A 14,636-nucleotide genomic window follows, 5' to 3' on the forward strand; every position below is an offset into this window, starting at 1 on the left:
AAAAAAGACTGACGAAAGCTACCAAGGCAAACAGGCATCAAGAGGTGAAGTGATTTACTCAAGCTCACAGAGCTGGGACTAGAATCTAGGTCTCCTGGCTTCCAGTCCCATGCCCTATCCATTGGAAATGTTGTCTCTGAAGTAGTGAGGCTGGAGCTGATTGGTTACCAAGATTCTCTTACTTAAAGCAAGAGTGAGGCCAAAGAAGGGAGGGTGTAGTTAAGTAGTTCTTTAGTGTGAACAGAATCATGTTTCTTGAGATACTTCAGTCCACATCTCTGCCCACACTTTTGCAAGTAAAAGACTGTAAGGAGTTTGACCCTTTCTCCTCTTTGTGTAGAGGGGTATGCCAATAGCTTGATCTTATTGGCACCCATCCATGGGTAGCCTCTTCTCGTATTTCTGCTGGAATACAACCTCCTTGGGCACCATAAACTCAATCCAAAACACACTGAAGTCAGTGGGAGTCCTTCCATTGGATTTGGCTCTGTGCTAGGATTTGAAGGCTCAAGGCCTTTGTACCTCTCCAGCAAGTTGTGTATGATCAGACTTCGTGGACAGAATCTGGCAATTCCACTATTAATCGCACAACGGAGGCACCCAACAGCAGACTAAGTATTCAGCACCAGAGACTGATAACTGTCCACTCCAATCACATTATTCTTAAGAAAAAATAGGCACGGTGAGTAATGGGTCAGTGGAGCCGAGCAGCAAATGGTTCACGAGGAATTTTTAAACATTCCATTGTGTTAGATAATCTGCTCTGCCTGTCCTCATCCCTATAGAAAACAACGCAAGTGCAAATAGATAAATTAAGACAGCTTTGTTTCTAGCATGGGGGCTGTTTTCTCCCAATGTGGAGAGGTGGCAGGGTAGGGGGAGCTTGCTCTTGTGTTTGCTCTTTCAAACAGGCATAAACAGCTCCGCTTATTTCCACTATGCCGTCTAAATGCAAAATTTGCATAAACGGATGTTGTTAATTGATTTCTATGTATGCAGGCACTGCTCTATCAAAGGTAGAGAGGACAGAAGGTCATCCCCTAAAAGCCTCCGGGGAACAAGTACCCATCTGAGATAATATTGAGAATGGCATTGTTGGATACATAATCACTCCCAAGTAGGAAGCGATGGAGTCCTTTGTCATTAACAAAAAATCATTTTCCTATTAATATTGTAATTCTCTTTTTAATAAAGGCTTCCCTAGCAGGAGCCTAGAAAAATGCCCCACTGGTCTGCCAAAGGGTGGCACAGGCTGCAGCTGGCAGGCTGGCTGCTTTCCCAGAGAAGGGGAAAGGCCTGTGCTATTGGCAGTTTGAGCAAATAAATATTCTATTCAGGTTCTTAAGAACATAACGGTGGCCAGACTGGGTCAGATCAACGGTCCATCTAGCCCACTATCATGTCTTCTGACAGTGACCAATGCCAGGTGCTTCAGAAGGAATGAACAGAACAGGGTAATTTTAGAATGATCCATCTCCTATCATTCACTCCCATCTTCTGGCAGTCAGAGGCTAGGGACACCCATATCATGGGGTCGCATCCCTGACCTTCTTGGATAATAGCCAATGATGGACTGATCCTTCACACACTTTGAAGCCAGTTATAGTTTGAGCCTTCACAACATCTCCTGGCAATGAGTTCCACAGGTTGACTGTGCATTGTGTGAAGAAGTGCTTTCTTCTGTTTGTTTTAAACCGCTGCCTATTAATTTAATTGGGTGACCCTGGTTCTTGTGTTATGCGAAGGTGTAAGTAGCACATCCTTATTCACTTTCTCCACATGATTGTATAGACCTCTATCATATCCCCCCTTAGTTGTCTCTTTTCCAAGCTAAGTCCCAGATTCTTTAATCTCTCCTCATATGGATGCTGTTCCATACCCTTAATCATTTTTGTTGCCCTTCTCTATACTTTTTCCAATTCTACTGTGTCTTTTTTGAGATGGAGTGACCAGAACTGCATGCAGTATTCAAGGTGTTGGAGTACCACGGATTTATATAACGGCATTATGGTATTTTCCATCTTATTATCTATCCACCTTTCCGAATGGTTCCTAACATTGTTAGCTGTTTTGTCTGCTGCTGCACATTGAGTGGACGCTTTCAGAGAACTATCCACAATGACTCCAAGATCTGTTTCTTGAGTGGTAACAGCTAATTTAGATCCCGTAATTTTGAATATATATTTAGGATTATGATTTCCAATGTGCATTACTTTGCATTTATCAACATTGAATTTCATCTGCTATTTTGTTCCCCAGTCACCCAATTTTATGAAATCCTTTAATAACTCCTCACAGTCTGCTTTGGACAGAACTATCCTCAGTAATTTTGTATCATCTGCAGATTTTACCACTTCACTGTTTATCCCTTTTTCCAGATAATTTATTAATGCATTGAACCACATTCGTCCCAGTGCAGATCCTTGAGGGACGCCATTCTTTACCTCTCTCCATTCTGAAAACTGATCATTTATTCCTACCCTTTGTTTCCTGTCTTTTTACCAGTTACTGATCCAGGAGAGGACCTTCCCTCTTATCCCATGACCACTTACTATGCTTAAGAGCCTGTGTTGAGGGACTGTGTCAAAAGCTTTCTGAAAGTCCAAATACACTATATCCAGTGGATCAACTGTGTCCATGTTTGTTGACCCTCCTTAAACATTGTTAAGCAATTGTGAACCCCTTATGCTTAACAATTTGTCCCCAACTTGTATTTAGCTTGGACACTCTGGTTACCTTCTTCAGACCTCAGCGAGAGCTCCATGAAGCTCAAAAGCTTGTTTCTTTCACCAACAGAAGTTGGTTCAATGAAATATATTGCCTCATCTACCTTGTCTCTAAGGTATCTTATGATCATATTTATGTAGTTTTCCACTACATATTTTAAATGAACCACAATGGTTCTGACTGATTCCGCAAATAGGTTTGTCTGAATTGGCTAGTGGCCTGTCTTGAATCCTTTTTTGTTTGTTTTTTTAAAACCAGGATTAGGGTCCAGGAGATCCAGAAAAAGAAGCAAATCGGGACCAGCTCGGTAAATTAAGAAAATTTCCCCAATATTGTGAGCTGCATAAGACAACTGAGCCCTGAATAAATATGAGATAGGTTGTGATACCCTTGAGTTCAATAGTACCATACACCACCAACAGTCCCTGGAATTCAGTAGATCTGCTTGTGCAGTAATGAGCTACCCAATATAAATAAGGGTGTCAGAAGCTGGCCCTGAATCATAAATTTTGGTTCATAAACAGCAATGGATGGGACAGAGAGGGGGAAAGGGGTGTTTACTGGATTCAATGAGTTTCTCTGGGGAAGAAAATCCAACCCACTCCTGCTGGCCAGATGCACATGGGAGTCAGGAGATGTGCAAATGAAAGCAGAGTGTAAAGCTGTTAGTGGCAGTTCACAGTGAGAGAGTGGCTCCTGCCACGGCAGGTTAGGTAAACTTTCCAGGTGTTTGGAGGTGAATCTTTTCATTTCTGCACAGCCCTCGTTTGACCCAACTATTTCACATCATTACCAATTGCTTTGTTCATACGTATCAGACTTCCTTCTTGTGCTTTATTGGTTTCTGCTCCTGCTGACCTCTTCCAGCAGTTTACTTTCTAACATCTTGAAAGCTTCATCATCATCATTCAGTCCATCTCACCTTGGTCTGAGATTAAAAGGGGGTGGGGGAGAGTGATCACAACAACAGAGAAGAGCTCTCTGCAGCATCCCAGTGACAGTAGGGGAAATGGTTTGGGCAATCACCCAGAAGAAAGGCAAAAAGAAAAAAATCAAACAAGAATCGGTTCAAGCAGAAGGATCTGAGCGTGGGGATTGTCAAACTGAGCAGACCTTCGGAGACAGAGGAGAATTGTTTTTTTTCTATTTCAACAAATAGAGAACTGAAGTCACTCACTACAGATACATAAATTGTAATATAAAATTGATTGGTTTAAGCCACAAGACTTGGATCCAGATTTCCAATATCCACCTGCTGATTCTTTCCTGTGTCAAATCTCTGCTCAGTCCAGAAAAGTGGAAGACAGAGGGAGGGTGGGTACCTGGAACCAGCCTGACTCCACTTACAACAGCTGGGCAGCTCAAAGTTGCACAATGGATGCAAGACTGGTGGAACAGAGCTCTATTTCATCATGCCCTCTCCCTGCCCACTGTACTGTGGGGGAAGGAGGGATGAGCCAGGGGCACAGAAGTGGCACTCCACTATGCCTAGCAGAGAACCTTATGCCTGGGGAATTCTGCAGGGGATTTGCAGCTAGATTACAGTTCCTTTATGCTGCCCGAGCTGTGATGGGGGTGTAACTGGAGCTGTGCAGATGATAGAAGTTCCATTTCATGAAGGATTTCAGGACTTTCAAAATCCAGCGTCATTCTGAATAGTAACGAAAACTGAACATGTCTTAATTTTCCACATACAAAAATTCTGAATTTGTTTTCAGGTTGTCGAAAAGTTGTGTTCAATTTTTTAAAAAAGTGTTTCATTACAATATAATATAATACAAAAACATTTACACTGTCAAAGCAAAAAAATGAAATGTTTCATTCCGAAAATGTCAAAATGGGACATTTCAACAACATCAGAACTTTCTGTTTGTTTTCTTCCAAAACAAAATTCCAGTGGAGTTGCCCTGATTTTTCAAAGCATTTGAATTTCTATGGACCTTCATATTCCAACAAAATGTGGTTCCATTTAAATGTCTCCAACCAGCACTAGCTGTAACACACCAGAGAAACACACCAGAGAATCTTACCCCCCCATATGCTTGAATCTAGGGAGTAGTTTCAACCTATTTGCAAAACTCACATCTTGTGATGGGTTTATGTTATTGTGAAGATTCAGAAAGTTCCGGGGATTTTGGATCCTGATTCTTGGTTGGGGTGCATCTCTAATAAAAAGCAGAGCACTAGGAGAAAATATGCATGCAAGAGGAAAGCCATCAAATACCAACCAGGGGTCAGATTTATGAAAAACAAAAATGTGACTGCCAAGGTGGCTTCCCCACAGAAATCTCCTTGCAAAAGACCCTTTGTGAAATACAAGGAAATGCTTATAGGGCTGGAGAATTATGAACATTTTGCTGTACCAAACTTTTAATGAAATTCATATATTCTTCGTGGACTTTCCTCTTATATATTTAAAACTAAAGAAATGACAGGCCTGCAGTCTAAGGCCTACCTCCTCAAAGGTATTTAGGCACCTAACTCCTATTGAAATCAATGAGAATTAGACACCTAAATGCCTTTGAGGATCTGGGCCTAAAGATCTTTTTTAAATCACAGAACAGATGCTCCATGGACAGCAGCTGTACCAGCCTCTTCCACTTCAGGTCACTGAACGTCTTTAGGAGGTAGGTTTCCATGACCTTCATTGTTCTTTCTGACAACTATAGGGTTGGGAAAGGCAGTGACTGTGTCCCATGGTATGCAATTCTTTTGTGGTGGAAATCCTTGACATCTTGATTCTTTACTGTGGCTATTTTACAATTCATGTAAACAATGCCATACAATGGTGAGGTTTTCATGAAGTCATGTAGGCCATACTTTCAGGATGGGGGACTCTATCCTGGGAAGCAGTGACTATGAAAAAGATTTGGGGGTTGTGGTGAGAAAATCAGCTGAACAAGAGTTCTCAGTGTGATGCTGTGTCCAGAAGAGCTAATGTAATCCTGGTATGCATAAATAGGGGAAACTCAAGGAGGAGTAGAGAAGTTATTTTACCTCTGTATTTGGCACTGCTGTGACCACTGCTGGAATGCTGTGTCCAGTTCTGGGGCCCACAATTCAAGAAGGATGTTGATAACTTGGGAGAGAATTCAGAGAAAAGCCACGGGAATGATAAAGGAATTAGAACATATGCATTATAGCAAAAGACTCAAAGATCTCAATCTATTTATCTTAAGGAAGAGAAAGTTAAGGGATGACTTGATTACAGTCTGCAAGTACCTACACAGGGAACAAATATTTAATAATGGGTTCTTCAATCTACAGAGAATGGTAAAACACGATCCAGTGGCTGGAAGTTGAAGCTCGACAAATTCAGACTTAAAATAAGGCGTCAATTTTTAACACTGGAAGTAATTAACTGTTGGAACAATTTACTAAGGGTTGTGGTGATTCTCCATCACTGACAATTTTAAAATCAAGATTGGGTGTTTTTCTAAAAGATCTGGTCTAGGAATTATTTTGGGGAAGTTCTGGCCTGTGTTATACAGGAAGTTAGACTAGATGATCACAGTGGTCCCGTCTGGCCTGGAAATCTATGCATCTAATTTGTGGAAGTATTCCCATAATCTTTCAGTTAATTAAAGAGGGTTGGTGAAAAGATGCGTGACAGTGTTGTCAGAATGATATTCCTATTTAACAATGAAACCAAACAAAATTAAAGAGTACAGATACCAGGAATGTCCTCATGAAGTTTTGGATGTCTGCAGACAGGAGGTGTGCACACACTTATTGGGATTTTGTAATAACATAGACCTTGTTGATATTAATCCACATTTCCCAATTTAACACCACCCATCCATATCCATATTTATCATGTATTTCCAAATGGGAAACTCTCTCTGAGCAAGTGCTTAGGAAAGTAGATTGGAGATTCCTCTCCTTTCCTTTATCAGATAACTACAATATTGGATCATCTGTCAGGATGAGTGCCAACCAAAATTCCAGTATACACTCAACCTCAAACTCTGGGAATGTTTGGGTCTAGTTTCCAACTTTGTAGTCCAGGCTGATGGCTAGTGATTCTGCACCTGTAGCCTGATAATTGTGTCCTTTACTGCTGAAATTAGTACATTTCTGGTTCAAAATGCTCAAGATGGCTTGCAAACTGATTTGTTACTACTGCTCTGTATTTAAAAGTAACCTTGAAAATGCTTCTTTATGGTGGTAATCACAGTGACTGTCCTATCCTTCCCCCTAACGACTAGGTTATCTTTCCTCCCCAACCTCTCCTGCAGCAGGTTTCTGAAGGCCTTTTTGAGGTAGGTAAGATCATTTTTATTTGAATATTTCATCTCAGACTTCACAGAGTGACTAATATATCCAAACTGCATGAAATCAGCCAGAAGTATTTTATATGTATATTCTAAAGTACTCAATACAATCTGGACTATGATTTAAAAAATAAAGAAAGCACATCTTTTAATAAGCACCTTTTTATTGGAATGATGGGGCCTTTTAAAAGACAAATCCATCTTGGCTTTTGTATGATCTTTACAGTGATAAATTCAAGTACATTAAACTGTATTTGAAATATGAACATTAAAACAAAATTGAGGACAGAAGCCACCCTTCCACTGGGAGAACAAATCCTTAAGACATATCTTTGGCTAGTTAAAAGCAATAATACAAATAGTGGGCCTAATTCTGATCTCACAATGATGTAAAACAAGTGTAACCTCACTGAACTTAACAGCAGCATAAGGGATCTAAGAATCAATCTTGTCGTGTCTGGGCATTGCACAGAAGGATTTAGATTTTTAAATAGAGGTCAGCACCTATTAGAGCTTGATTACAGAAATCTAGTGCAAGGAAGTGATAAACAATAGCTAATATAGTGCAACAAGGTGTTAAAAAGGCTCCATTGAAATTGTAATAAAATGTACCCTTGCTTTTTAGGAATATCCTTATTGTATATCATACTATTATTAATACAGCTGTTGTTAGGTCTTGCCATTTCATGAGAAGTCTTGTGATATTTGGTTGTTCATGCCCCAACTCCTGAAGTCATATGACTACATGAAAACCTCAGCGCTCATTTAAAAGAAAAGTGATTTTTTTTCAGTCCTCGTTGTATAGAAAAACTCAAAAAGTCCCCCTGAGTGCACCCAGCAGTTTCAAAAAGCAGAAGGCAAATAAATAAACTCCAGAATCATTATTATTATTATTATTATTTGTTTGTTTTGGTGGCGTGCCCCAAGGCCTCTGTCAGGATTTGGATCCCATGGTGCTGAGCACTGTGCAAACATATTCAGAATCACAGTCCCTGCCCTGAAGACCTTACAACTGAATTTAAACAAACTTTGTAGGGCCCAGTGCCGATGATTAGAATGAGCCCTGCATTCCCTGTGAATCTATAGGGCTCAGAGCTGGTGTTTAGAATGAGCCTGCATTCCATGTCACCCTGTAGTGCCCAGGCCTTCCACCAAGAACTATCATTATGGCCCTGGTCCTAAAGGATTTCTCATGGACTGCACTTTTAATGTGCAGCGGGATGTCCAAAGCTTGGGGCAGTCAGCTTTTGTTTGTGCAACGATTGTGGGGCATTTTCCTCCGGCTGCTGTTGAAATACCTCTAGGTGCTCTGGATAAATATTTCCAGCAGACTGTGAAATGGAGAAGTCTCTTTCCTTCCCAGCCTTTCCCTGTCCCATCATCTCTTCGCCTGTGCACACATTTCCAAGCTAAAATCTTTGTGAAGCACAGGCAGGTACCAACAAAGTGACCTCTGGATCAAGTGCCTTTCTAGATTAAAGATGGGACTGTGATAGCCTGGTCATCCAACAGGTGTATAGAAGCTTAAAACACTGCACTGACATTTCCTCTCCATTTGTTTCTACTGAGCTGGCTGTGTGTGCAGTCATCCATACTGGTGCTGAGATACCCTAGAGAAAGATGGAATTGCTGTAACTGTTTTTCACTATCACATACTTCACTTCATAATAAATGAGATCCAGAGCATGTCTTGTAGAGCATCATATCAGCAAGTATCAGGAACCTAATCACCACCAAGGTAAATAAAATAAAGTAAGTCAGACCAAGGAAAAATCCACTGGTGAGACAGTGAAGTGTTCAGTACTGCATAGCACATTCTCTCCTGCTACAATTGACCTTGGAGTGTGCATCATTTTCTTACAATAACTTGAAGAGTACAGATTTTAAAGGCAGTAGTACGACACATGTATATAGTGGCTTTTATCTTGAGCAAAACTATGTCTACATATGGTACCACTGTAATGCAGCTGTTTCTGGAGTGGGTGAGCAGGCAGGCAGCAACCACATGGTGCTCAGGAAAATGCATGGTGGTGCTTGAAAGGGAACTTTTGTCCGCAGACATGGAAGCCATGTCCATTCAGAGCAGACAAGATCTTGACTTTTAAGGTTTCATTAGGAAAACATCCATGTGCTGAAGTGCATGATACTCAGTCTGTCTAGCTCAGAAAGAAACAGCTCAGCTGGCCCTGATAAGATTTTAACCTGTTCTTCTAAGGATTCTAGGTATCTCAAACCTGAATCCTAGATGAATGAGCCACCACCTATTAGCACTAAGAAACACTGTTTAGATGACCTTTTCTATGAAGAGCAAATGTACCTGGAAGAGATGTGCTTCAGGCTTTGCTACTGCTCCCATAGTTCATTGACTCCAAGCCCACATGCCTCTCTTTTTGCAGTGATATATTAACCTGTGAATTGGAAGGGCCCAGGCCCCATGCAATACTAGATGGACAACATTCAGAAGTCACAAGAGTGGCTTGATCCACAAATGATTCTTCATAAAGTGTTTCAATGTTAGTTTTGGATTGACTCGGGCATTATGTTTTGCTATGGTCATGATGATGGTCCCCTGATCTCCTGTGCACGCGGTCTTGGCTGCGTTCTTCTGCCTACTTGTGACATTCTCTGTTTGCCATTTCCCTACCATTGTCCTAGCCCATTTATTGATTGCAAGTTTTCTGCTTCCTTCCCTATAGGGTACAACTTTTAGTCTCAGCCCAAAGCAATAGGTGTGGTTAATCTGTTATTACTTGTGCTACAGAAGGGATCTTGGAGAGCTGCTCTTTTTTTCCTGGTCCAGGTTCAGTCAAGTGACTTGCCCTCATTCTGTAATGAGAACAGAACCTCAGTTTTGGCTGCTGGGTTTTGGTAAGTTCCCTTATCTAAGGCACAGACACTGGAGGTGGAAGAGATTGGACCAGGAAATTCTAAAATGGGGAAGCAACACATATTTGATTGTAGACAATAAAATAAACCAGTTTGGAAAATAGCCATGACTCTAAAATCATCAGGGGAAAAAGGATTTATCATTAAAGGCAGTCTTTCCTTTGAGGATGGGGCTCAGGGAGGGAAAACGCACAAAACCCAATTATTATAGAATCTACCAGACTGAGGACTTTGGGAGTTGAGGATTTTATCCAGCAGTTGCTTGGCTATCCTTGGCTATTCCAACATTGTACATTTCCCTCTCCCCCTCCTTCCCTAGTACTTCTGAATTCAGGTAGTTCCCCTCACTGTTTGCCTTCCACAGAGTTGAGAGGATTCTGGTTTGGTTAAACTTTCTGCCTCTCAGATAAAAAACAGCAGCAATTTTCTGCTTGAATTTCTCTGTGACTAAATCCATTGATCATCCTTTCTCTCTGAGAGTGAGGAGTATGTTTTCTCTTTAATAACTCCTATCCTTTTCCCTGAGTAGTTTTTTTCCCCCCTCTCCCTTTCGCTTGTTTGTGTTGTGTTGGTCAGTCCGCTGCACTATTCCTCTGAGAGACAGAGGGAGTGCAAAATTGAAGTTATTTTATGCTTGGTCTCCCTCGGTCCCAATTTTCAAATCTTCATGTCAATTTTCACACATCAGTGTCATATGGGGAATGTTATGGAAATTTCAGTGGGGTCCTTGGGAGACAATTTATACGTGACCCCTCCCCCGCCCCCAGCACTGCTGCAGCTCCTGTCTTTTCGAAGAATAAGTGGATCCATAATTAATGTGGATTTTAAAATATAACTACATCCAGGACTTCTCCCAGTTGCTTTTCAATGCTGTCACACTTTGCAGTGTGAATTGAAAAGGACACAGGTGCTTTGCTCGCTCTTTTCCTGTTCTCATAAAGTGGCATTCGGAAAATTAATAAAAATTACAGCGTGTTGGAGGAGGAGATCATCTCCTGACTCATTTTATTTTTGTAAAAAGTGCACTGGAAAAGGGTTTTATCATGCAACTAATTTGGTAATCACCAGGTAGCGAATGTCCCACCATCACCACCTACCTAGGTGCCTCAGAAGGTTAGTAGCGAATCAAACACGTCACAGTTTGGATTGGTAATTATATCCTTTCCAGGAAACCAGCGAATGAAAGGACTTTCGCATGTTTCCTTAAAACTCTGCAGTGAGCATCATCCAGGCAGCAGAAGCAAGAGCTGAGCTGACAGCATCAGAGCATTTCAATCATTGACCTGGGGATGGGCCCCTGACACCAGTGGGGGTGCACCAAGCCTTCTGTATTTTACAGTGTTAATTATCCTCTCTGAAAAAAAAAAATCCAATGACTGTGGATCTGGGGTTGTCTCAGGTCTCCTCACCAAAGGTTTAAAATGCTCTGTGATGTAATCTGGACACTCTGTCATCCTTTTTTTTTTTAAAAAAGAGGGTGTCCCTGGATCACATTAAACTATTGCCCTGCCTTACCTGCCACTGGCCCCCCAGATGGAAGACTTTACTATTCAGTCAGTCATATAGCCGCCTTATTTTAATGCTACAGTAACAGCAGCAATTAAAGCCTGGTCCCTATTTCCAGACCAGCCCGACCCTTCCCAACCCCACAATCTCCCATAGGAATTCTCATTCAGTTCCCTCTGCAGAGCTCAGTTCTTGTCCTGCCTACCATCCAATTTTCACTGAGAAGAAAAAGGGCTTTGGAGCCACAGCCCCTTGCAGAGACACAAACACAACCGCTGCTGCTCCCTGGTGCACAAAATGCTCCATTCACTAGGGTGGATCGGACTGTACGCCTCACAGTGCAGTCCCAACTCTGTTGGCTGGTGAGGGAGGAGTGGGGTCCTAGCCGAAGGTAGCCACCCCCTTTTCAGAGTCATACACACAAGAGGAAGAGCAATCTTTGCACTCCATAGAAAACAGGGACTGCTATTGTGTGTGAATTCTGCACAGCTGTGCAAGGAGGCGGTGGGGGGGAGCTTATTGCTCACTCATCAGTCCCTGCACGGCTACCACAATCTAGCCCCAAAATAATAAAGAAGCTGGGAAATCCCATTGCCATATATCCTCTGAATCACAGTGACGTTGGAACTCTCTAGGTGATTATCTGTGCTTATATCCGTTCCGTAGTAGGAATCTCTCAATGTATTTGACAATCCATTATTGTCCTGCAAACTTCCTTATGCAAATGGCATTGGCCCGATTTTGGATTCTGTAATGCAACGCCTTGTCCATGTGGTGTCGAAATCCCAATCACGTTGTTTGTTTAACCTCTTTCAAAGCCAGCTGGAATGCGTCCAACAGCGCATTACAAATCTCCACCAAGCCCCTTCCCATTTCATTGCATGAGTCGCCCCAGGATGGGATAGCTTTATCATCATCATTATCCATCTTCGATCTGAACGTGGGAAGTGAACTGGATGAGCACACTGCTGTGCCACACAGAGACCAGCCAATACTCTCCACAGCTTCACTGCAGGGAGCTCAAGCAACTACATATGCCGGCTTGCAGTTGCTTTGCTAAAGTTCGACTCATAAGGCCTGTAGGAAATATACTCACGTGGCAGGCAGCCACATTACCATGGGGGTTGTGGTCTGAGATCTGATCACATCTCACAAATGAAGCAGGGATAGGCCAGGCGAATTCTTAAATGGGAAGTCAAGGGGGAAAGTGGGTTATGGGTCCCAGGGCTGAGTCTTCATTAAATGGTGCTCTTCCCTCCTGAGTCACTCGTGAGCCAATGTTTACATCCAGGACCAAATATTGACACACTCATGCAACCCCAGAATCGTGCTGAGATAACAGAGAGACACAATCAAAGGGCTGAATCTTGCTGTCAATGTCATAGAATATCAGGGTTGGAAGGGACCTCAGGAGGTCATCTAGTCCAACCCTCTGCTCAAAGCAGGACCAATCCCCAATTTTTGCCTCCAATCCCAAAATGGCCCCCTCAAGGATTGAACTCACAATCCTGGGTTTAGCAAGACAATGCTCAAACCACTGAGCTATCCCTCCCTTATACGCTATCTTGTGCTGCTTTGGTGAATTTTATCTTTTGTAGAGAGTGTGTATGCGTGGTGTGATATATTGGCAAATACGTGAGCGAGAGAGAGAGAATTTCCAGACAATATGGCCACCCTCAGAAGCTTTTCCTTTCCTGCTGCAAGGGTTTGTGAGCTGCTGGCTCTGCAGTCTCAGCTTGACAGCTCAGCTCTTAGGCCAGCTCATAGTCACTGGCTATAAACTTAATTAGAAGCAGGGAAAAAAAAACAAGCTAGACGGCACTGAGCAGAGAGGAGAAAATAATGAGCTTTAATACCTTTGACATTGAAGCACCTGCTAAGGGCACAAACTGCTGTACAGCTGACTGACCCTTCTCCGAAGACAGGATGTGTCACATCACTTGCCCTGGATATGTGCAGCCTGCAGCCACCCAATAAACCAAGGAATCAAATGTGTGACTCGGGGGCTCTCTGGGACTCTACGTTCATATGGTGCCATAAGGCAGGACTTCATTCTGGAGTAATCAGAGAGGGAAGCTAAACATAGCTGACCACGTAAAAGGGGCTAGATCTGGCTGCTGCCACGGCCAGTGTGCCTCATAGATTTCATTTTGCTCTTTCTGATGTACAAGGTTATTTTCTGTTTGCAACAAAATACTGAACAGTAGCCAGCTGTGAACAATTCCTGTGACCCACCTGGCCTCTTGCTTTAATGATCTTCTCAGAGTTTTCTTTGGTTAAAATGTTGAAGCAAATAGTTTGAAACATCTTTTTAAAACAGATTTTTAATTTTGTGCCTGAATTTAATGCTGGGGAAATGTGGCACAGGAGGACTCTTTCCAAAGGACTCAATTTTGCTTCCCCAAGCAGTGTCCCAGCTCCAATCTTTTCATGTATCAGCTCTGAACCACTTCTAAGTGTGAGATAGGACTGTGTCTGTGGCCCAGGTGATATTTGGCCTCTCTGCTGTGGCTGTCAATGTGGTGATCCAGCTGTAGCGGGGTTTGGGACGTGGAGACCTCAGTACCAAGAACTGGGCAGAGATCCACCAACTCATCTCACACAGACCATTTGAGAACGGTCAGAGATAACAATAGGAAAGCACAACTTAGGCTGGATTTGGACTATTGACCTATAGCTGAAAGTCTCTGTAGTTTATTACTAGAGCTGGCTGAAAAAAATTGAAAGTGAAAATGTTCATGAAATTTTTCACTGAATGTTTAAATTTTGATCTCCTCCCCACAATTAATTTTTCTCAAGATTGTTTTAGTTGTGGCCAGTTCTGGTCACGGTGCCTCTCCTCAGCTATTTTGTGCAGAAGGAGAACGAGATCAACCATCCACATGCAGCTCTGCTCACACTTTCCCCCTTGGCAAGAGAAAAGATTTTTAAAGATATAGATTCATAGATTCATAGATATTAAGGTCAGAAGGGACCATTATGATCATCTAGTCCGACCTGCACAACGCAGGCCACAGAATCTCACTCACCCACTCCTGCAATAAACCTCTCACCTATGTCTGAGCTACTGAAGTCCTCCAATCATGGTTTAAAGACTTTAAGGTGCAGAGAAACCTCCAACAAGTGACCCATGCCCCATGCTGCAGAAGAAGGCAAAAACCCCCCAGGGCCTCTTCCAATCTGCCCTGGAGGAAAATTCCTTCGCGACCCCAAATATGGCGATCAACTAAACCCTGAGCATAC

The sequence above is a fragment of the Caretta caretta genome, chromosome 10 (genome assembly GCF_965140235.1).
Source record: "Caretta caretta isolate rCarCar2 chromosome 10, rCarCar1.hap1, whole genome shotgun sequence".
Lineage (NCBI taxonomy): Eukaryota > Metazoa > Chordata > Testudines > Cheloniidae > Caretta > Caretta caretta.